Source organism: Canis aureus, chromosome 1 (genome assembly GCF_053574225.1).
Source record: "Canis aureus isolate CA01 chromosome 1, VMU_Caureus_v.1.0, whole genome shotgun sequence".
Lineage (NCBI taxonomy): Eukaryota > Metazoa > Chordata > Mammalia > Carnivora > Canidae > Canis > Canis aureus.
The window spans coordinates 120,500,172-120,524,446 of NC_135611.1; the positions used below are offsets into that span (position 1 = coordinate 120,500,172).

At 45.0% G+C, this 24,275-nt stretch overlaps 1 long non-coding RNA gene and 1 other non-coding gene across 3 annotated transcripts in view; one reads left to right on the plus strand and one right to left on the minus strand.

The window, feature by feature from the left end:
• Positions 1–24,275, plus strand: part of LOC144288699 (uncharacterized) — a 316,284-nt gene that overhangs the window by 252,224 nt on the left and 39,785 nt on the right. The window lies entirely within an intron of this gene.
• Positions 16,882–17,042, minus strand: LOC144289292 (U1 spliceosomal RNA). The gene has a single exon (XR_013357260.1). It is a non-coding gene; the product is annotated as a U1 spliceosomal RNA (small nuclear RNA).

Sequence of the window (24,275 nt, forward strand, 5' to 3'; positions counted from 1 at the left end):
GTAATCATTTCACATGTTTAATAACCGATGTGCACACGGGGCTGCCGGTCTCCGCCTCGGCAAGCTCCGAAGGGTGCCGTGTTTTCCTGATCTTGGGGGCTGTGGAGGGGGAGCGAGCCCTTTAAAGCTCAAAGTGGTTTGGGTGTTCTAATGGCCCTCGCTCGCCTTTTGTAAAAACCCGTGTGTCGGCGGGGCTCGTGTGCCACTACTCACGGGGTGACAGCAGTGATCAGAAACATAATTTTCAATATTTATGATTGAAAATGTAATTTAGAAATGAAAGAAAGGGCACTTGTTCCTCCTTAGCTTGAAGTGAAATCATTGTTTGGAGACGTGTTCTCTATACGGCGAATCTGGCCGGTGTGATTTACCACGCGGCGGCGGAATTGTAAGTCTGGTGCTCTATTCATCAAATAAGACTTATTTGCGCAAAATGCATACGAATTAGTAGACGTCGAGCGGCGCCGTGGTGATGTGATTTCAGAAATCGGGAGGAGGCCCCGCGGGCGGGCGATCCACGGGCTAGAGGCAGGACAGGTTCCGTCCGGGTCACCAGGTTAGAGGGCCACCCGTGGGGCTCACACGTCAGATCTTCGGGTCCTTCTCCCAGCTGCTCGTGAGGCCCGGCCGCCACTCGCCTGTTGGGACTCGATCCACGGAGTCCCGCGAACGTAAAGGAGGACCCCGAGGCTGCTGAGGTGTGTGGCTTGGACGGCACTCCGTGGCTGTTTAGCTTTCCACTCTGGAGGGATTTCAGAAGCTGTAAAAATAGTACCGAGGGTCCCTGGGTCGTCTTACTCCAGCCTGCCCCACTGACGATATCTTACGCGACTACAGGACAGTGTCACGACCAGGAACTGACAATGACTCGCCCCTCTCAGGCTTTTTTTTTTTTTAAGATTTTATTTATTTATTCATGAGAGACAGAGAGAGAGAGGCAGAGACATAGGTGGAGGGAGAAGCAGCTCCCTGCAGGGAGCCCGACGTGGGACTACATCCCGGGTCTCTAGGATCAGGCCCTGGACCTGTGCTAAACCGCTGAGCCCCCCCGGGCTCCCCCCTCTCGGGCCTATTGGAGTTCCCCACGTGGGCTCTTCCACTGGCTGGGTGGTGGGCCTTTTGCATTTGGGGGAGCCGGGTTTGCTTGCCCCGGGCCTGTGTTCTGCGGGGAAGCAGGTGCTTGAGTTTGCGACCCCGTAGGAACTGCTAGTGGCCCCCGTGGTGGGCCGGGCACCATACCACTGAGTACCTGCCGCGCTGCAGGAGACGGCCTTGTGCTTGCGGCCAAACTGCGGATGCACAGGATTGTTATTAAAAGCCTTGGGGATGCTGGAGGGGTTTTGGGCATCAGTGGGGTCCCCCCGGTGCATGCTGGCCCTACGTCTGAGCTGCGGGGAGGCCTGCGGGTTCGTGGCCACACTTTGGCAAAGCAGTGGAGTGGAGTTGGGGGCCAGCACACCCCGCACATTTCTCCTGTTGGGGGCGGGTTAAGCAAAATATGCTTGGATTCGGGTTCCAAGGACATGTTCCTGTCTTTCCAGGGGCAGGGAAGGTGGAGGATTGGATGGGGGTGCCTCACAAGTGCCGTCCCTGGAGACGTGTCAGCACAGTGGGGACCACTGTCTCCTCCCCAGACTCAATTCCGCCAATGCCTATGGATGCCCGCGATGTGCCAGGCACCATGGTAGGCGCTGGCATTGTCGCAGACGGATGCAGCGCAGCCAGTATCCTGGAGGGGCCCTGGGTGCTCTGGGGAAGCACCACCTCCGTCACTAACAGGACTGGCCGTGCGGTGCAGTGAGCACTTTTTGATGAGGACGCGATGGATAAGGCCCGATGCCAGTGGCTGGGGCTCCGCGTCCAGATGGCACTTGGAACGCACGCACCATTTGTGCCACAAATAAGGGCAACAAAAGCAACAGGTGTTTTCTGGCAAGCTGTCGGGGCAGGAGGCTGGGTGGACATGGTGATAGGAGTGGAGAGGGACATGGCATGAGTATCTGCAAAGCACGACAAAGAGAATTTCCTTAAGAGCGTGGCCCCTTCCCTGCAGAGCAGCTGCTCCTCCCTGGCCTTGCGGTGTTAGAGGATTAGTTCTGGATTCTCTTAGTAATTAATAGCATTTAAGTTCCAGGGCAGTCAGTTTTGATTAAGCAAACATTAAATTAATCCAATCTGCAAACACATACTCTCCGAGCACTACTTGGGGAAAGAGGCGGCTGGATGGACAGAAGGGTGCATCCTCATTGGATTGCCAGCCACCTCCGAGTAGTTACAGCTGGATCAATACGGCTCCTAGAGCTATAATAAAATGGCTTCGACATGCTCATCTGTGGCTGAGAACACAGTATACACATTGATTTCCTGGCCTGATATAACCCATTTACCTATTCAGCTACTCCGTTCAGGAAGGTGGAGGGGTCCCAAGGCCCAAGGGAGCAATGATGCCTGTAAGTAGGTTAGCGGACGCTTGGAAAATGTCTTAATCGGCCGCACAGCTCCTTCTCAAGGAAGACGTGTTTCCTTGAAAAGAAAAGGGCTCCTTAGGATCTTATTGGCATCATCTGGGGAAACGTTGGGAGTTGGGGTGCCACCTTTCCTCGCTCATCAGGATTGGCCCTTCCCGTCATTTAAAACTTCGGTGGTCAAACAATTGCCTTAGCTTCATGGGGGCATCAGGGGCTGACGCACAAGCTCATTCCAGGCACGTCTTCGACTCTGGCTTAGGTGAATTTGGAGGATCTTGTAGAAGATGCACATGGATTGCTCAGACAGGAAGTGTGCCTTTTTTTTTTTTTTTTTTTTGCTTTCCAGTATGATTTTTATTTATTTTATTTTTTAAAAGATTTTATTTATTTATTTATTTATTTATTTATTTATTTATTTATTTATTTATTTAAGACACACACACACACACACACAGAGAGAGAGAGAGAGAGAGAGGCAGAGACACAGGGAGAGGGAGAAGCAGGCTCCATGCAGGGAGCCTGATGAGGGACTTGATCCCAAGAACCCGAGATCATGCCCTGAGCCGAAGGCAGACGCTCAACCACTGAGCCACCCAGGGGTCCCTCCCGTATGACTTTTAAAAGAAATAGAGGCCGTTTAATATAAATTAGTGAGACAACGTGGTATATCGCATTTAGTAGTCGTTGCAGTTTTGTTAAATACAGACATAAACTTTAAAACTGGTCATTGGGTTCCTATAAATAGTCCTATTATCCATAGTACTCAGCAAAACAAAGCTATTATTGTCAGAAGCATTTTTAGACCTTTAGGAATATACCTGCTTTTTTTAAAAAAAAATTTTATTTATTTTAGAGAGAGAGCGAGTGAGCACATGAGCTGGGAGAGGAGCAGAGGGAGAGGGAGAGAGAGAGAATCTTAAGCAGACTCCCCCCCCTCCGCCCCACTCTGAGTGTAGAACCTGACACAGGGCTCTATCCCAGGACCCTGAGATCATGACCTGAGCTGAAATCAAGAGTCAGACACTCAACTGATAGAGTCAGCTGGACGCCCCAGGAATATGCCTGCTTTTCGGTGGATGCCTTTGGACTGGTATGATTTTATGCCCTGAAAGTGTTCAGGTGGGTTTCAGAATGGCCAGAAGTCATCCTGAGCCTCATGTGGCAGTCAAGTTGGGTCTGGTCCCCTTGGGCAAGAAGGTATTTCCTGGAGAAGAGAACGAGATGGTCTGTGGGCCAGAGTGTTTTCCTTTTGCCTGTCACAGGGTCCAGCAAGTGTTGTAGGATTTCCTTGTAGCCAAACCAGCCGATGTTTAAGACCTGAGGGTGGGAGGAGAGGCTCGGTCATTATGGCAAAGACCCAATCCCTGGGGCTCCCCCTTTGGGATTTGGTGCAGGTCTCCCGAGTGTCGGGAGTGAGTGTGAGGGTTCTGCTTAGGCAGTGGAGCTTAGTGTAAGAGCATTGTAGGAAGGCCACAGCTTAAGAAAAAAATCATTGCTGGCTACTATTTCCTTCAAAACCATGCTCCCCTTGAGAGATCAAAACAAAGGACAAACATTGTATGTTCTCACTCATTTGGGGAATATAAATAATAGTGAAAGGGAATATAAGGGAAGGGAGAAGAAATGTGTGGGAAATATCAGAAAGGGAGACATAACGTGAAGACTGCTAACTCTGGGAAACGAACTAGGGGTGGTAGAAGGGGAGGAGGGCGGGGGGTGGGAGTGAATGGGTGACGGGCACTGGGGGTTATTCTGTATGTTAGTAAATTGAACACCAATAAAAAATAAATTAAAAAAAAAACAAAAAACAAAAAACAAATGTCAAGTTTTCCCATTTCCATTCCTCACCTGACATCCTGAGCAATCTTTGAGGCTATTTTCCTTGTGCTCATGCTTCTTTTTTGAGCCTGTTTCTCCATCTAAGCAGAACCCTGCGCTTGGCCACTTTGGGATTTGGAGGTGACATCGGGGTCATCCTGGACATGTTCCTGCTTCTGCTTTGGCTGCATGCTAAAGCTCTTGACCAGAATCCAGCCCTAGAAGGTTCTTGAATGTGCTGGACATCTCCAGGTCTTGTTTAGCTCATTGTTTCCAAATCGTGTTCAGGGAATCCTGGTCAGTTGTGAGATACTCACGAACTCTGACCTGGGGCAGCTGGGGAGGTCAACTTTCTTTTTTTAAATTGTTTTAATTTTTTTTTTTGGGGGGGGAAGGGGTAGTCCACTTTCTTTACCTCCCTTCACTGACCAGGTGTTTTCATTCCCTCTGTGATGCACCTACGAGCATCCTGATTGTTCCCTGGGATAGAGTTTGGGAAGTGATGGTTTTAAGTTGACATAGGATTTTTTATTTATTTATTTATTTATTTATTTATTTATTTATTTATTTATATTATATATATATATTTTTTTGCCCCAATCAATCCTCAGGTTGATCATGTGCTGATGTGCATGGACTCACTCCTTGCATCCTCACAAAAATCCTGGGAGGCAAGGGTTGTCCCCTGTCACAATGAGGGAAGTGGAACTTGCAGAGGTTGGTAATGTGCCCAAGGTCACACAGCAAGGGTGCAGTAGAGCCAGGGTTTTTTCTCCCCTGGGGAAGTCCCCTGCAGATCCTAAGCACATAGCCACCCCACTCCTCTGCCTCCCAAGGGAAAGTCCCAGCTCACTTCCACATCGTCCTACTGCCTGGGTTCTGCGTAAGGACTCAGGACCTGAGGTTGAATGGCTGACTTAGGAATGCTATTAAAACATGTTTCCAGCAACATATTCCTCCTTTGCTTCTAGAGGCCACCCCAGATACACTGAGCGTCTTTTATGGCTACATGCATTTGTTCACATTGTCAGAAATAGCCGGGCCAAGTGAGGACAACACGCGCACTGCTGCAGAGACGTCACGTCTTCATGGCACCTGCCGTCCTGCCATTGTCCCACGGCTCTTTAGCTTTGTCCCCAGGGACAGTGAGTGCGAAGGCTGTGTGGTGGCATCACCCTCACACCAGGTCCTTTAATCTCTTAAATGATTATAGTACCTGTTAGATGTTAACTCTGGCTTTTGATGCGGCATCCTTTTTATTAGGCTGCATAGAAAGCAGCCTTTAATATCAGTGTGTGTCTTACATGTATGTTCCGAGAGCACATTACGTTAGAAGGTGCTGGAAAGGAAAGAGATGCGAGCGATCTTAAACGCGTCCAAGTGCCTTTATGAGATGCAATCAACCATGTCTTAATTCCCTCTATCCATCATTAGTTGAGTGGTGAAAATATATGCAAAAGAGAATGGAACCTGGGTAGTAAGGTAGTGAAGAGGTTTTATAAATTAGATTATTTGAGTATATGATTCCACAGACAGAAGGATATTGTCCAAAGGGCTCTTTAATTATTATGCACTTCCTTTGGTGCACGAGAGAATATTGTCAGGGCCACAAGAGCACTTCAGTGCAGTTCAGTTGAAAGGATGACCGTCAGACCTAGGGCTGCGTCCACACTGGGTGCAGTAGGCCGCAGGCAAAGCATTTCTGTTATTCTGTGCGGGGCGGGTGCTTTTGAAAGGAAGAGGTATTTGCTGATGGGGTTACTCTGGTCAGTGCCCACTAATGTCCGGTCGACAGTCCTCTGGAGGTGGCCGAGCTGCCCCAAAGTCCCAATCCGCCTCTTCTTTGAGGGCATGTGCTCTGGTCAAGTGAGCTACATAACCATCCCTGCCTAACATTTAGCCTGAAAAAGCCCAGCCATCCGAGACGATTTTCCATTTTTAAACACATATGAGTTCTAAGAATAAAACCGAAAGAAAATAGTAACAAACAAGGACAACCTGATTTCTAGTCCTTAGATTCCTCCAGCAGGTGACTTCCTGCTTGTGTTTGCTTAAATGCAAATGCTTTGGTGACACAGTGCCATCCTGGGGTGCCTGGGCTCCCTTTACCTGGGATATTTTAGGAATGTGCCCACTTTTTCTGATGAGTTTCCAGAAGGATGCAGGTCATTGCATTTTGAAGGAAAGCTGAACTCAGAAGTTTTCTCAAAGGGGCGGTGGGAGATAAGGCCATCGCAGTGTCATGAACTGTCCTTTCACAGCGTGCCTGAGACACCTCACGGCAGGGCACAATGAGGAAAACCAAATTTGTTACGGTCAAGAATCAGAATGACGTCACGGGGAAAAAGCTGGGCCTTTCTGGACTCTCTTGGACTTAATGTGTGTTTATTATTTAGATTTTTAATTATGCGTTGTGGAGGAGGGGAGTTGGGGAGCCCCGGGCTCTTTCCTGGGATCTTCCTGGGGTGGATCTCACGCCGGGAGAGGCTGGCAGAGGCATCTCTGCTGTCTGCCCCCCCACTAGTGTCCTTTCCTACTCTCTGCTTCTGTTGGCCGGGGTGGGTCTCAGGGCACAGCCGGCGGGCTCCTATTGCTCATTGGAAAAGAGAGAGAGTGACGAAGTTTCTGAGAGCTGGTTTCTGTCTAGATGATCTAGACTCACTGCATGGTTGTAATAATTCCCAAATGGTGCCCTTCCACCAAGTGCCTTGCAGTGAAAGACTTCAGTAGATGTCTTTATTACCCCCTGCCCAAGAGGGGCGAGTGGGGTTGCATGGCTGCGGTCCCCCGTGCCTGGCTGGTGTGCTAACGTGGCGAGGGCTTGGCCGTGTCCTTGCACCTTGTACGTGGCTCAGACAGCAGGTTTGGTTCACCTCCTGGTGTGAATAGTGACATAGAATTAAAATAAAAAAAAAAAAAATCTCGATGTACCTAGAGGGTGTGATGCCAAGTGAAATTAGTTGATCAGAGGAAGACAAATACTGTATGATTTCACTTATAGGTAGAATTTACAAAATAAAACGAACAAAGGAGGAGAAAAAGAGACAAAAAATTAGACTTCTAAATAACAGAGAACAAACTGGTGGTTTGCAGAGGGGAGGTGGGGGAGAGACATGGGTGAAATAGGTGAAGGGGATTAAAGGTGTACGTATTGCAAGGAGCTCTGAGTCACCTATAGAGCTGCTGAATCAGTACATTGTACACCTGAAACTAATAGAATGCTGCTTATTAATTTATACTTTAATAATAAAAAGTTTGGGACACCAGGTGAGTTTGCCTTCGGCTCAGAGCATGATCCCGGGGTTCTGGGATCGAGTCCCGCATTGGTCTCCTGGCATGGAGCCTGCTTCTTCCTCTGTCTGTGTCTCTGCCTCTCTCTCTGTGTCTCTCATGAATAAATAAATAAAATCTTTAAAAAATATAAAAAAAATTGATCAGTGGCCCAAAAGTAGGAACAATGAAATACCTAGGATTTTACTTATTTTAATTAAGGTGGTTCCACATCATCTTTGTTCTAGATTTTTAGCTGCTGTGTTTACTGACCCTACCCATAAGGCTATGCATGTTTTCATTTATGGAAACTTTCCCCACTTTCTGTGCGGGGGGTGGGACAGAGGCTCCAGCAGGGGTGTTTGTGTTTGCTGCCTGCCTGAGCACCGCGACTGGGGCAAGGAATCATCTCTTTGATGGGCCATCTTTTTTAGCCAGACAGGTGAAGTGCTAATTGATTTTGCTTATTAATAAGGAGGGTCCGTGCGGACGTATAGGGTAAATGGGTGTCGGAAGTGGCGGGGCAGGAAACGACACCCACCTTCCCCACCCCACCGTGCCTCCACACTTCTCTGCTAATGTTCTGTGATTCTCAGCCTCTTGTTAAAAATCAACCTTCTTTTTCTCATGTTCATAACTAATACATACTCACTGTGGAAAATTTAGAACACTCACATAAAGAAAATTAAAAAATTAAAATCATCTGTAATCTCAGCACTCAGAGATGGGAGCTCAGCCTTTGAAATACATCATTTCATTGTTTCCTGTGCATAGATATTACTACATATCCATGTATAGATTTCTGTTTAGAAATGGGTCAGTTTATATTCAGTTTTATAATGTGGGCTTTTCTTTTAATATATCGATGGCTTCCCTCACCATCCCCAAATATTTCTTTAGCCTATACTATATATTCACTTACTATATGTCATAAACTATGATTCTGGTCACACCTCACGTCCTGATGATTATATCATTTTAATGGTTAATACTTGCCTATTACATGGAAATTCCCTTATTGTTGGATATTTTTACTGTATAATAAACAAACTTTCTTTGATTTCGAACTGAGATTGACTATTTATGTGTTCATTGGACCCTGGCATTTCCAGTTTTTTGAATTTCCTGGTTTTTTTTTTTATTTGACAATCGTTTTCCCATTTGATTCGTGATAACTATGGATTACAAGTGTAAAACTGTTTTGTCACGTTATGTCGCAGTACGTTTTTGTTTAACGTGATTAAAATTTTGCTGTTGTGAAATGTAACACACACGTACCCCAGGGAGAAACATGTGGTTCAATAACAATCACACGTGAACAGCCACGCACCTGACGTCCACGCCAACAATCTGGAACGTCCCCATGTCTCTTCCTGCTCACTCCCTTCTCTTCCCCAGCAAAAGCAAAACAAAATGGAACAAAACATTGTGCTAACTTTCATGGCGTGAAATTCCTTTTTTCGCTTTATAGTTTACCACTTGAGCGTGTATCCCTAAACACTATAGCTTTAGTTTTGTTAGTTTTTTGAACTTTGGATAATGAGAACACGCCCTGTGTTCTTCACGTTTATTGGCTGTGGATCTAGATCCTGGCTTTTCATTGCTCGGTGGGTTTCCCTTTTTTTGACTGTGCCATGACGTATATTTCCATTATTCTGTGGGTGGACACTTAGGTAATTTCCAGCTTTTGGTGCGATGAATAGCCTGGCCACCAATACTCTTGTATGCGTCTCTTGGTGCACATACGTGTGCATTTCTTCTGGGTATGTAACAAAAAGGATGCTAAAGCATGGGTAACTTCAGCTTGGGTACATGCTGTCGAACATTTCCCCAGAATGGTTGTTCAATTTATACCCCACTCAGAGCGTATGAGTGTTCTTGTTGCTCCACGTCCTTGTCAAAATGAAGTACTTTTAGTTTTTTTTCTCAATTTTTCAATCTCGATCGAGATACGTGCAGAGTGGTATCTTGTTGTGGTTGTAACTGGCATTCCCTAGATGACTATGAGGTTGCACACCTTTTCACATGTTTGTCGACCATTTGAATGTCCTCTTCTGAACATGCCTGGCCGTGTGTTCTCCGCCTTATGTTTTTCTTACAGCTTTGCACATTTGCTTAAGATTCTATGTTAGTTTTATATGCGACAGGTATCTTCTCCGGATTACTTGTTTTTTCACTCTTCTTCTGGTGTCTTTTGATGAACACAAGTTCTTAGTTTTAATGTAGTAAACTGCGCCTGAAGGTCACGAAGACCCTGTCCCATGTCGTTTTCCATCAGCTTTATTAGCTTGCCTTTTATCTAGATCTACAATCCTCTGAGAATTGCTTCTTGTGGATTGTGTGAGGTAGGCATCAGTTATTTCCCCTAATAAATACCTAGTAGTTACATTACCATCTCCTTATGAATCTGAAGCACCATTTTCCCATAAAGCAGAGATTTCTAAATGCATGGATATGTCATGTTCTCTATCGTGTTCTGTTGATCAATTGATCTGTCCTTGAACCAAGGCCGTGGTGTTTGAGCTACTCTAGCTTTGTAATAATATCTTGATATCCAGTAGAACAAGTTTCTCTTCACTTTATTCTTCAAGGCTATCTTTGTTGTTTGCATTTTCAAATACATTTTGGGATTAGAATGGTAAGTAGAATCCTAAAATGGCCCCATGATCTTGCTTGTGATATTCACACTCTTGTGCAATCTCCTCTCCTTGACCTTTGGCAGGACCCTTGGCCTGTTTCTGATCAATAAAATATAGGTAATGGGGTGTCATCCCCTTGATGAGGACACACACACACACACACACACACACACACACCACGCAGTCCTGCTAGCATCAAGTAGACTCTTCTCTTGGTCTTGAAGAAACAAGCTGCTATTGTGTAGACCAACTCTGGAGAAGAACACGTGGCAGGAAATTAGGCAACTTATAGGAACTTGGGTCTCGATCTTATAACTGCAAGGAAGTAAATTCTTCCAATAACCATACAAGCTTGGAAGAGAACCCCAATGTCCAGAGGAGGACACATCCTGGCCAACACTTTGCATCCTCATGAGACCCTGAGCAATGACCCAGCTAACTTGTGCCTGACCTCCTGATCCACACAAAATGTGAGATTATGAGTGTGTGCTTTTTAAAGCCTCTGAGTTTGTGGTAACTTGTTTTGTAGCATTAGGAAACTAATACAACCGGCTTGTCCGACTTCTAAAACAACAACAGGAAGACTAACTGGGCCGGGATTTTTATTGGGATTGCACTAGACTTATAATGTTGGGGAAAACTGACATTTCTGAAAAACTGAGTTTCTAATCTATGAACATGAAATATCTCTAGGGCTTATAATGTTTTTAACAATGTATCTTAATTTTTGCTGTAGAGCTCTTCATTTTTTTGGGGGGAGTTAGGTTTATTACAGGGTTTATTACATTTGCTATATACTTTTATTGAGGTTTGTTATAAAGGATGTTTATTAATTTTGTTTTATCTTTGTGATTTATAAAGAAAAACAACTTTTTTTTAAATCTTGAATATAGCAATGGTGCTAAGTTCATGTATAGATTTTTACCTATTTATAGATTCTTTTGGATTTTATATATCCACAACTTTTTACTTTCTTTCCAATTCATGTATTTTTTATTTCTCTTTCTTGATTCATTGTCAATTTCAAAAGGAAGCTTTTTGGTGTTCTATCTTTGGAAGCTGGTTCTTCCACCCCATCTTGCTGAGTGCTGGGCAGCAACCCTTGATTACTCTCTGGGCCTCTGTTTCCCATTGGTCATAGCTTAGTAATTCTTCATTATTTTGTTAGCTTTGTGTTTCCTTAGTTCTTAATTTTTAATGTGCCATCTAGTTTTTCTAGTTGCTGAGGGGACAGAGGATCCAAGCATCTATTCCACCATTATCAAAAGTGGAAGTGTCACAATAATTTTAAAAATGTTTAACACCTTATTGGGGTTTAATTTATAGCTGTAGTGTCTGGAGATTATAAATGTACAAGTCAGTGAGTTTTAGTAAATGTGCAGAGTTGTGCAAAAATAATCGCAATTCAGTTTTAGAACACATCTATTACACATGCCTATTTGCAATCGAGCCTCATTCCCACCTTTCAGTTCCAGATGACCACTGACATGCTATCACATGGGTTTGCATTTTCTACAAGATCCACTTATTTTTTTTTTTAATTTTTAAAGTAGGCTCCATGCTCAGCATGGAACCCAATGTGAGGCTTGAACTCATGATCCTGAGATCGAGACCTGAGCTGAGCTCAGGCGTTGGACGCTTAACTGACTGAGCCACCCAGGCGGCCCTCTAAAAAGTCCATTTAAATGGAATCGTACCATTTGTAGTCTTTTGCATTTGGTGTTTTTCATCTCATCATAATGATGTTGAGGTTCATTGGTGTTGTTCTATGTAATGATTTGTGGTTTTCAGTGCACAGGTTTGGTAGTAATATAGTTCTTATACACAGATCTTTCACTTCTTTGTTTATTCCTGAGTATTTGTGCTGATACTATTATGAATGAAAGTGTTTTTTATTTTATTTTTGGGTTATTTATTGCTGGCAAATAGAAATACAATTGATTTTGTATATTGATCTTGTATCTTGTGACTTTGGGGAACTATTTGTTTAGTTCTAGTTGCTTCTAATGTTTCTTAGAAAGAGATTTACTTCATTCTTTCCAATCCATATGCATTTCATTTTCTGTTCTTGCTTTATTGCATTGGCTAGTCTGCTGCAATGGTGAGTAGAAGTAACAGCAGACATCTTTGCCTTATTCCAGCTCTTGGGAGAAATCATGAGCATCTATGAAAAACCTATAGCTCTTTATCAGGTTGAGGAAGTTTCCTTCTATTCCTGATTTGTTGACAGTTATTATCATAAATGGATGTGGATTTTGTCAAATTGAGGAAACTGTGTGGGTTAATGGTCCTTGATTCTATTAGTATTGTGTATTATGTTAATTGATTTTCAGATATTAAGCCAGTCTTGTGTTCCTAGGATAAATGCCATTTAAAATTTTGTATAATAATCCTTCAAAAATATAGCTGGGTTAAATAAAGATTAATTAATATTAATTAACTTTCACCAATACTTTTTTTCCTACTTTCACTAGTAATATTGATCTTTAGGTTTTTTTCCTTGTGATTTTTTTCCCTGACTTTGATATCAAGGTAATACTGGCCTCAAAGAATGAGTTGGAAATGTTTCCCTTTCCTCTAATTTTTGCAAGAGTTTGTGTAAGTTGATATTGTTTCTCCAATATTGATATAATTTATTAATGCAGCCATCTGGGTCCAATCTTTTCTTTGTGAGATATTTAAATTATTAATTCATTGTATATACTTGTTACAGTTCTATTTAGATTTTCTGTTTCTTCTTTAATTTTGGTAATTTGTGTCTGTCTTAAAAATTTGTTCATTTTTTTCTAAGTTGTTTAACTTTGTTGGCATAAAGTTGTTGATAGTCTCTAATCCTTTTAATATTTGTAGGTTTGGTAGTTATGAAACCTCTTTCACTTTTGTTTGGTAGTGTGTGTATTATCTCTTTTTTGATTGCCCTGTCTTGATAAAGGTTTATCAAATGTGTTAATCTTTTCAAAGAACCAGCTTTTTGTTTCATTGATTCTTCTATATTGTTTTTCTGTTTCCCTTTTCATTCATGTCTGCTCTAACATTTATTATTTTCTTTATTTTTCTTGCTTTGGGTTAATTTGCCCTTCTTTTCTAGTTTCTTAAGGTAGAAACTTTGAGTATTTATTTGAGGTCTTTCTTCTCTTTATTTTTTATTTTTTAAAAGGTTTTATTTGTTTATTTGAAAGAGAGAGGGGGGGAGATAGAGAGAGAGAGAGAGAGAGAGAGAATGAGAAGGGGGGAGAGGCAGAGGGAGAAGCAGACTCTCCACCAAGCAGGGAACCTAAAGTGGGGCTCGATCCCAGGACCCTGGGATCATGACCTGAGTAGAAGGCAGATGCTAAACCAACTGAGCCACCAAGATGCCCTTCTTTCTTCTCTTTAATATGAACTTTTAATGCTGGAAAATTTACACTAAGTGCTTAACTTCTTGCATCCCACACATTTTCATAGCATTATTGAAAAATAAATGACATGTAAAAAACTGCACATATTTAAAACACAATTTTATTTTATTGTTTTACAAATTTTGACATTTGTAAAAATATCCAAGGATTGCACTCAAAATAATAAACATTTCTATCACCTTCAAAAATTTAGTGGTCCTTTTAATCCATCCATTCATTCTTCCTTGTTGCTTCCAATTTTAAAATATGTTTTGTTATCATTCTCATTCAGAATATATTCTGATTACCCTTCTGGTTTCTTCTTTGAGCCATCAGTTATTTAGTAGTGTGTTGTTAAATTTCTAAATTTTCAAGATTTCTTTCTGCTTTTAATTTCAAATTTAATTCCACTGTGGTCAGAGAATATCCTTCAAATGATTCAGGTCTCTTTAAATCACTAAGGCCTATATTATGGCCAGATATCATTAAACCTGGAGAATGTTCTGCATGTACTACAAAAGAATGTATCCTTCTGTTGTAGGAGTGTTCTATCCATGTCAGATCAATATAGTTGATAGATTGCTCAAATGGTTTATTATCTTTATTGATTTTTCTGTCTAGTTATTCTATTATTTAGAGTGAATTATCAAAATCTCCAACTATTATTATGGAATTCTGTTTCTTATTTCAGTCCTGTCAGGTTTTTCCTCTTGGTTCTGGGGTTCCATTATTAGGTTTATACACATTTACAACTTTTATACTTTTCTGATGTGTTACACCATTTTGAAATATCTCTTGTTCTCTAGAAAAGTTTCTTAAAAGTGATTTTGTCTGAATTAACATAGCCATTCTAACTATATTAATCTTTACATGTTATACCTTTCATTATCCTTTTACTTTGATATGTTTGTAGTTTTGAGTCTAAAGTAGGTCTCTCATAGATAGAATATACTGGAATCTTGCTTTAAAAAAATCTAATGAGATAATCTCTGCCTTTTTTGTAGAATTTAGTTCTTTCATATTAATATGATTATTGATGTAGCTGGATTTACATCTGCCATTTTGCTGTTAGTTTTCAGTATGTCTTATTTATATTTTTGTCCCTCCTTTATTGCATTATTTTGTGTTCAATTAGCATTTTAGTGTATCATTTTTATTCTTCTATTTTTTAAACATGATTTTTTTTCATAGTGACTTCTCTATGGATTTAAAATACACATAATGAGGTACCACTATTTTAGGCTAATATCGACCTTATTGAAGTAAAATATAGCCACTTTGCTTCAGTATTGCTCCTTCCTTTCCCCCTCCTTTCTAGCATTATTGTCATATATGTCTATATGTGTTATAAGCCCAATGACATGATTTTATAATTACCCTTGCAATCTTATATTATTGGAAGAAACAAAGAGAAGAGAAAATTTAAAAAAATGTATATTTAAGCAGTCCTTTATGTTTATCCACATATTTAGTACTTTTGGACTCTGCATTTCTTCCTGTGGATTTGAGTTCCTATCTGGTGTCATTTCCTTTCATGTTGAAGAAATTCTTTTAGCATTTCTAGTATGGCAGGTTGGCTATAACAAACTTTCTTAGTACTTATCTAGGAATATATTTAGTTTGCTTTTATTTTTGAAGAATTATTTTGCTGGATATAGAATTATTGATTAACAACTTTAATTTTCCCCTTACACTTTAAATATGTCATTCCACTGCCTTCTGTCTTTAATTGTTTTGGGTGCGAAGTCCACTGTTAATCATATTATTCCTCTGTACATACTGAGACATCCCGCTCTTGATGCTTTCAAGACTTTTTGTTTGTCTTTCATCTGGCTTAATACAATATATTTATCTTATATTTGGCATAAGCTTCTTGCACCTGTAGACTGATGTTTTCCATCAAATTTTGGAATTCTGTGGCTTTTTTGGAACTTTTTGGAATTTATTTCTTTGAGTATTCTTTTTTTTTTTTCTGTATCTCTCTCTTCTCAAATTTGGGATTCCCATTATATATGTGTTGGTATGCTTGATGTTATCCTACAAATCTTTACATCTCTGTTTATTAAAAAAAAATCTTTCCCTATTCTTCATGTTGGCTGAGTTCTATTTTGCTATTTTCAAGTTTACTGAGTTTTTATTCTGACATCTCAGATATTGATATTGAGGCCATTTAGTGAATATTCATTTTGATTATTATATTTTTCCCTCTAGAATTTTCATTTTTATTCATTTTTATTAAAAATTTTTTTATTGGAGTTCAATTTGCCAACATATAGCATAACACCCAGTGCTCATCCCATCAAGTGCCCCCCTCAGTGCCCATCACCCAGTCACCCCCATCCCCCGCCCACCTCTCTTTCCACCACCCCTTGTTCATTTCCCAGAGTTAGGAGTCTCTCATGTTCTGTCTCCCTTTATGATATTTCCCAAGTGGGAAATATCATAAAGGGAGACAGAACATTTTATTCTGTTATTTTTAAATTTTATACTCTCTATGTTCTTTCCTCTTTGGAGTCACTGTCATTGTATTTTCCTTTAATTCATCAATTTTTTTTTATTGAGGTGATATTCACATACATAAAATTAATATTTTAAAGTATATAATTCAGTGGCATTTGGTACACTCACAATGTGGTTCTAAAATATTTAATCACTCCAAAAAGAAATTTTGTACCCATTAAACAGATGCTTCCAATTCCCCCTTCCTCTAGTCCCTGGAAACTATCAATCTGTATTATGTTTCTATTAATTTACCTATTCTTGGAATTTCATATAAATGCAAAACTATGCAATATTTTGTGTCCGGTTTCTTTTGCTGAGCATGCTTTTGAGGCTCATCTACATTATATTTCATTTCTCTTTATGGCTGAGTGAGATTTCATTGTGTGTATATATCACGACTTATTTAGCCATTCATTCATTTGTAGACATTTGGGTTGTTTCCATCTTTTTCTTATCATGAGTATTATTACTATGACCATGCATGTATGTGTTTCTGTTTGTGTATGTGTTTTCAACTCTTTGGGGTATATTCCTAACAGTGGAAAATGCTGGGTCATATGGCAATTCTATGTGTAGCCTTTTTTAAAAAAATTTTATTTATTTATTCATGAGACACAGAGAGAGAGAGGCAGAGACACAGGCAGAGGGAGAAGCAGGCTCCATGCAGGGAGCCCGATGTGGGACTCGATCCTGGGTCTCCAGGATCATGCCCTGAGCTGAAGGCAGTGCTAAACCACTGAGCCACCCAGGCTGCCCTATGTATAGTTTTTTTGGGAATCACCAACCTATTTTCCACAGTGGCTATACCATACTACTTTACGAATACAGTACCCCACTACCCTAAATTATGCAGTCACATTTCACACATTTGGGAAAATCATAGAGGTCAAGATGAAGAGTGCAATGGGTAATTTTGCCTCAGGAAACCCACCCTCCTGATCATGGTATCTCCACTGCCAGGTAAGTGTCTCTCTAATTTGTTGTTGTTGTTTTGTTCATACTTTTGGTGTCCTATCTAAGAATTCATTGCCAGGTCCAAGATCATGAAGACTTGCCCTTATGTTTTCTTCTAAGGTTTTTATGGTTTTGCTCTTATTTAGTTTCCTGGTTCATTTTGAGTTAATAATTTGCAAATGGTGGTGTGAAACAGCAGTTTTTCTTTAATTCTTTAAACATAGTATTCTTTTTTTTTTAAATCTTTTTTTTTAATTTTTATTTATTTATGATAGTCACAGAGAGAGAGAGAGAGAGAGAGAGAGAGGCAGAGACATAGGCAGAGGGAGAAGCAGGCTCCATGCACCGGGAGCCCGACGTGGGATTCGATCCCGGGTCTCCAGGATCGTGCCCTGGGCCAAAGGCAGGCGCTAAACCACTGCACCACCCAGGGATCCCTAAACATAGTATTCTTTAATTCTTTCAACATGTTTATTATAATAGCTGCTGTGAAGTCTCTGTCTGCTAATTCCAAATCCAACATCTGGGCCAAGTCAGCATTAGTTTATAATGATTCCTCCCCCCGCCCCCCCTAGTATAGTTCATACTTTCCTATTTCTCTGTGTGTTGCAATTTTTTTTTTAATTGAAAACTGGACGTGTAAAAAATATATTGTAGCAACTCTGGATTGGGGTGTTTTTCCTGAAGGGTCTTTTTCCTGAGCTTAAGCTGTAGGATTTGTCTTCTATATATATGTAGCTAAAAGTATTTGCTTAGTTTTTAAATTCTTATTTTTATTTTATTTTTTTAGCTTGGCTTCTTAAGAGTTTCCACTGTATCTGCATAGATCTGTAATGAGATGATGATTGGGAAGATGTTGTGCACATATGTCTTGGGCTCTTCCACGAACCACATTCTGCTGATTGATTTGTACTTAGCTTGTGGGGTGCAGTCCATGTTTAGGCAATTTTTAATTTTGCCTTAAGGTTTATTTTAATTTCTTCTGGGTTCTTTTGAGACTTACCTGCACTTGCCAGAGTTTCTCTGGGTAGCCATGGATGTGTGAGTAGCTTATTTAGCTCTTCTAATATCTCCCCATTAAATTTCTGGCTGTTTCACCATTCACATCAAGTGTGGCTGCAACCTCACATTTATAAATCTATGGGATTTCTTTCATTAATTTTCTTCTGAGTTTGCACTTTTATTGAGAGTACCACCAGGTACAGGATTGTCTTCCACTCCAAAACAGGTCAAGCCCCTTTGGCAGTAGAGATGATGTTTTTTAATAGCTAGCTTTGCCCTGACAAAATTATGGAGCCAACCAATGTAGGGAAGTGGAGAGGTGAAGCCCTAGGAAGAAAACCATAGACTCCCATTGACTCTAACTTCTAGGAGTTTTTCATGCATAACCACTTCCAATTAGTCATTTACCTTTGGTCACTTCCCAGAATCCTTAAATGTTTGTATTTGATTCAGTTTTATGTTTGTTTTATGGGACAAAAGGTGGCTGATCTCTTTTCTTCATTATGGCTGGAAGTCTCCCTACCATGATTTTTGTTTTTAGGTTTGATTTGTTCATTTTCACATAGTCAAATATTCAGTGGTTTCCCTAGTGTCCTACTTAGGATTTATTTATCCCAAGATTACATTGTAATTAACAGAAATTTTATTCTACAATATCATGGCTTAATTTTCCATTCAAATTTTTAGTTATTTAAAATTTATTTGTTTCTTTGTAAAGAGGTAGGGCTCTAGCTTATTTTTTTCTCTTTGTTCTTAGCTAGTTAGCTGTCCCATCCCATTTTGAAAATAATCTCTTTTTTTTCCTGCTGATCTGAAAAACAACTGTTTGAGTATTTGAGTGATATGTTTGCTTACTTGACTTTTTATTCCATTCAATCCATTTGTTCTGTTTTTACTCATCACTGAAAATGCCACGGTTTTAATTATTATACCTTTAGAACAGAGTCTAACATAAAGTGTGACGAGACCCTCCCTCCTGCCTCCTACATTTCGAATCACATGGTGGATTTGCATTTTTCACACCACAAAGTTAGCATGCATTCCTTCACTCCTGCATCCAGTCTTTCATCCCACAGATGTTTTGTGAGCTTGTGCTGCACAAGGCACCTGAGAAGGGGCCAGGCAATGCAGTGGCTGGGGGTGTGATGGCAAGCCATGCCATCTTGGTCTCCACCTTGCTGGGATCTGCATTCTAGCATGGAGGCAGGGAAAAAAGCAAACAGACAAATTAATAAAATCACTGAAAATGACAACCCTGACTATGAAGCAAACAATCAAGGTGGTGAGGCGGAGAATAGCAGAGGGAGCCTGTGTTAGCTGGTGTGGTTGAAAGAGTTCTGTTTGATGGTAAGTCAAAGCCTGCAGGTAGGCAGCAGCCATGCAGCTAAACATTGCTTTTTGTTTCCAAACACTTGTCCATTTGTCCCAACACCATTCATCCTAAAATTCATCATTTTCCCACGTGGGTGGGAGGAAATAGTCCGTGCAAAAAGGATAGCACATGCAGGCATACCCTGCCGTGGAAAGGTAGCCCGAGGAGCTGAGAGAAAGCCTGCGTGGCCTGTACCTAGCACACAGGAGGGCTTGGCAAGGGGCAAGAGGTAAGGAGGCAACAGTTCTTGCCAGACCTTGTAGACCAGAGATGGGCATTTGGAATGAGTTCTTCAGGCAGTGGGAAGCCCCTTCAGGGTCGTCTGCAGGACAGGAAGGCGTTATGTTTTCAGAAGACGTCTCCTGTTGTGGTGTGGAGAAACTCCTGGAGAAGCCAAGTGGGGGGAGGCGGAACACAAGTTGGCAAGCGTTTGCCTGGTCGGGGAGGGCTGCTGGTGGTGGTGGCGGTCCAAACTGGAGTGAAGGCGGGGCGGTGGCCGGGGCATGGGTAGCGGGTCCTGCTGATGGCCCAGACCTGGGGCAGATGGAAAGGCAGGTGAAGAGCCCGGGGACAGTTCTGTCCACCTACAGCTTCTGGAAGCGGGCCTTTAGCTATAAACTGGAGAAGGACCCCGAAGGAATTTCTGCGTGGGTGGGCTGCCCCTTTCGCAGGTGGCTTCCACCCTGAGCCCAGAGCAGAAGCTGTGAGTGACTCGGGGGACGGTTGACGCGGGGACGGGGCGCACTCTGTTGGGGATCCGGCGGCGTGGCCGGTGAGGGAGTGACTCTGAGCCTCCCCGTCAGCATCGCGCACCAGGACCGGGAAGACCAAGAGCGCAACTGAAAAGCCAATCAGTGTGAGAGGAGGATGTAAACAATTGACAGAATGTTATGGGCTGAACGGAAATGTCAGGGTATTAAAGTGGGTGTCTGAGAAAACAGAAAGTTGCAATCTGAGATGATGAATAAGCCACTGACAGTTGTCACAGAATGTGTGAGAGCATGTGTGAGCGAGGGGAGGCAGCGCTGCACCCGGGGTGGCAGGCAGCGGTGGGCATGGCACCCAGCCAGGGATGGAGTGAGATGCTGGCCCACGGGGCCCTGGCGCCACCGCCACCTCCACAGCCAGTATTGAGGTTGGCCTCCCCGGCTGCGAGCGGAGCTCCGTCAGGGTGGTGTGCCAGGTGGCCCCGAGATTCCCGCTGCCCCGGGCGGGTGCCCTGCGGAACCCCTCCCTGGGAACCTAGGGGAGACGCGCGACTCTGATGGGGCGCATGGCAAAGGCAAAAGGATTTCGCAGATGCAAAGGGAGGTCCCAGGGGCGTCGGCTTCGAGGTGCATCAAGAGGGCGACGATCCTGGGTGGGCCTCACCTAATCAGGCAAACGCTCTAAAAGAGAAGAAGCCGGGGCCTTGAAGCAGCAGAGATCCTGTGGGTCTTGGAGAAGCAGCTGCTGCGCTGCGGCAGGGGCCTGTGGGGGGTCTGGGAGCCGGGGGCCTCCTTCCTGCCACCGCAGGGAACTGGGTTCGGCCTCCACCCGGGGAGCTCGGAGAGGGCCCCTGGGCCTCAGCGGCGATCAGACCCCCCGGCCAACATCTTGATTGCAGCCCAAGTGAGACCCTCAGCAGGAGACTCCCCTGAACTGTGCCCAATGCCCGACCCAGGGAACCTTCGAGCTAACAAACGGCTGCCTTAATTGCTGAGTTTGCACTAGTGTGTGTACAGGAATACTCATGCAGGCCTGTTCGATGTGGCGTCCTAGCCCCGGGCACACGGCCTGTCCGCGTAGTGTCCAGCGCGAGTCTGTCTGCTGAGTCGGTGGACGGGCAGGTGCTGGACAGACGGGGAGCTGTGTTGCTGCCGAAAACCACGGGGGTCGTGCGTGTACCTCCGCAGTCCGTGGGGTTCAGGCCGCCTGTGGGCTCGGGGAGGCCCACGACGGAGGGGTTCCTGACCCCAGCACGGCCCCAGGTTTCCACCGTGTGGGTCCCGGGTCACCGGCTGGAGTGAGCGTGTGCGCAGCGGTGCTAGACTCTGTGGGGTGCGGAGGTCGGCAAGGCCCCGGGCTCATCTCCGAGGGAGGCACCAGGCGGCTTAGGGCTTGGACGCTTCATCTCCAGGTGTGGCGACGGGGCCCAAGCCTGGGAGGCCTGGGGCGGGCGCGGGGCACAGTGGCGCGGGGCAGGGGTATAAGCCTGATGGGCCAGCGGCTGGATGGAATCGTCTGGAGGCTTCCCCGTGCCTTGGAATAGAGCCCGCCCGGCCCAGGTACCCACCGGCCCGACATGCACCCCCAGGCCTCAGGTGCGCACCTCCTTTTCTCCCACCCGCCGCGGCCCTGACGCCGCTCTGGCCACACTGGCCTTCCTCTCCGCCCCCCAGCATGCGGGTCCCCCTGCCCGGCCGCCCCCTCTGCCCGCATGCTCCGCTCCGGCCCCTCTGGCAGGTGGCCCCTTGCATCTCACGTCCCCGGAGAGGCCTTTGCACACTCGTGTCTGAAGACACGCCTGCCGCCTGCGCGCTCACCCCGGGACACTCTGTATCACATCAACGGGTTTGTGTCCCGCACGACGTTTGTCACTGGCTGAGACGATCGGGCTTGCTCCTGTGTGTGGCTGCTTCCCGGCGGGGTCACCTGCTAAGAACGGGAGCCGGGAGCTGGTCTTGCCTGCCGCCGTGCTCCCGCGTGCTCCCGTGTGCCCCGGGCCGGCAGGTGCTCGCATAGCTCCCTGGAAGGGAGGGGTTGGCCTCTTGTCTTCGTTTCTCTGCCTCTAAGCAGCTTGGCCTGTCCTGGATGACCTAAAGACAGAGCTCTCCGGTGGACACATTTTCAGAAGTGGCCTGTGCTCGGGGCGCTGGCCGGCTCGGGCGGCTAAGCGCGGACTCTGGATTGCAGCTCAGGTCATGATCTCAGGGGCGTGAGATTCAGCCCCGTGTGGGGCTCCGCGCTCAGCGTGGATTCTTTCTCTCCGTCCCCCTCTGCACCCCCCACCCCACTGCTGCTTTCTAAAAGAAAAAAAAAAAAAGAAAAAGCAGACTGTGGCCATCAGTTTAGAGAGGACTGGATGAAGTCTGCACATTAGCAGCAGGGCAGAGGGGGGTGGAGCAGCGGGGACCAGCCCGCATGCCCCCGGCCGGCACGGAGTCCCCAGCTCCCGGGGAGACCCTGGGGAAACCGGCGTGAACCCCCTCTGGCTACCACCTTCGTATGAGATGATCTCAGATTCTCAGAGAGCTGAACATGTTTTGCCAACAGGATTTAATACCCTAAGGTTATAGGACAACCGATGGTTTGCATAGTGACCCGGAGTTTATGGCCCAGCAGGTTTGAACCTAAAGAAGAGCTCCCCTCTTGCCGTCTGGGGGTTCGGGGAGCAACAAGGTGAAGTGGGACAAGGGATAAAACGTTTCAAAATCCTTGTGATTGAAAACCCTCAGGATTGCACCTGTTGCTGACCGTGTCGGTCCCTCACTGGGCCAAGAGCCCTCAGTGGAGGGGCCCCTGGGGGGCTCAGCCTTGAGCATCTGCCTTCGGCTCAGGGGGTGACCCCGGGGTCCCGGGATCGAGTCCCGCGTTGGGCTCCCTGCTTCTCCCTCTGCCTGTGCCTGTGTCTCTGCCTCTCTCTCTCTGTGTCTCTCATGAATAAACAAATAAAATCTTTAAAAAAGAATTAAGGAAAAAAAAAAAAAGAGCCCCCAGAGGAATGTTCTCGGATGGTCCCAGGGAAGGCAATGTTTTACATCGAGTCAAATACACGAGGCATGTGCTCTGCGTATTTTCGTGACCAGATACGTTCTGCAGGAAGCAGGAGTGACTCTGGACGTCTCCAGGAGGGAGAGGGTTAATACGGGGGCGGGGGGTTGTGCCTCTAAAACGCACAGACGGGCGGGAAGAATGATGGTCGGTGCTGGGCTCCGCTGCCCGGGAGCCGTGACTGTGCTGGGGACCACGGGCAGCACCTGCAGGTGCCTCCAGCGCACAGCCCGGTGCTCCGCAGGCTGCCACCAAAGTTCCACCGCTGTCAGAGGGCCAGTGACCAGGCCTCAGCCTCCTAAATGCCGGGCGAGTTCTCCCTGGCAGCCTCCAGGAGGTTCCAGAAAATGTCCTTGCTAGCTGCTGCGACACAGTGGAGGGCAGAGAGCGGGGGATCCTGGAGCTGTGCTGCTAAGGGACAGTGTGGGGTGCAGGCCCGGCGTGGGCTTTGCCACAGAGCAAGCGGGTCACCCCGTCATCCTTAGGCTCACGGATTATGGAGCACCCCTTCCTTTCGCTGGTCTCGTAACCGCGGGAGATGGATGCTGGGGACCCCACTGAGACGGCGAGGAGCTCGGGAGGGCACATGATCCCCGTAAGCATAGAGCAGATGCCCTGGCTGCAGTTTCCTTGGCCCCCTAGAGCCTCCTCTGTCACAGCAGGAGGAGAGGAGGCCGCAGTCACAGAAGGGGTGACGAGGCGGTGCCACCAAGACCCGTGTCCAAGTGGGGACTGCAGGCCAGGGGCCAGGGGCCAGGTAGGGCTGTGTGGCACCCGGGGAGATCCAGGGCAAGTGGGACAGCTCGTGGGACAGCCTGTGACGTTTCAGAGGCATGCTGTCCAGCGGGGGGTGTGTGTGCACCTGTGTGCACGTGCCTGTGTGCACATTTTAAGTAAAATAATATGCAGAGTTGAAATAAAGGGAGTTTTTTTTTTTTTTAGGATTTTATTTATTTATTCATGAGACACAGAGAGAGAGAGAGGCAGAGACACAGGCAGAGGGAGAAGCAGGCTCCTTGCGGGGAGCCCGATGGAGGACTCGATCCCAGGACCCCAGGGTCATGACCTGGGCTGAAGGCAGTGCTCAACCCCTGAGCCCCCCAGGTGCCCCTAAAGGGAG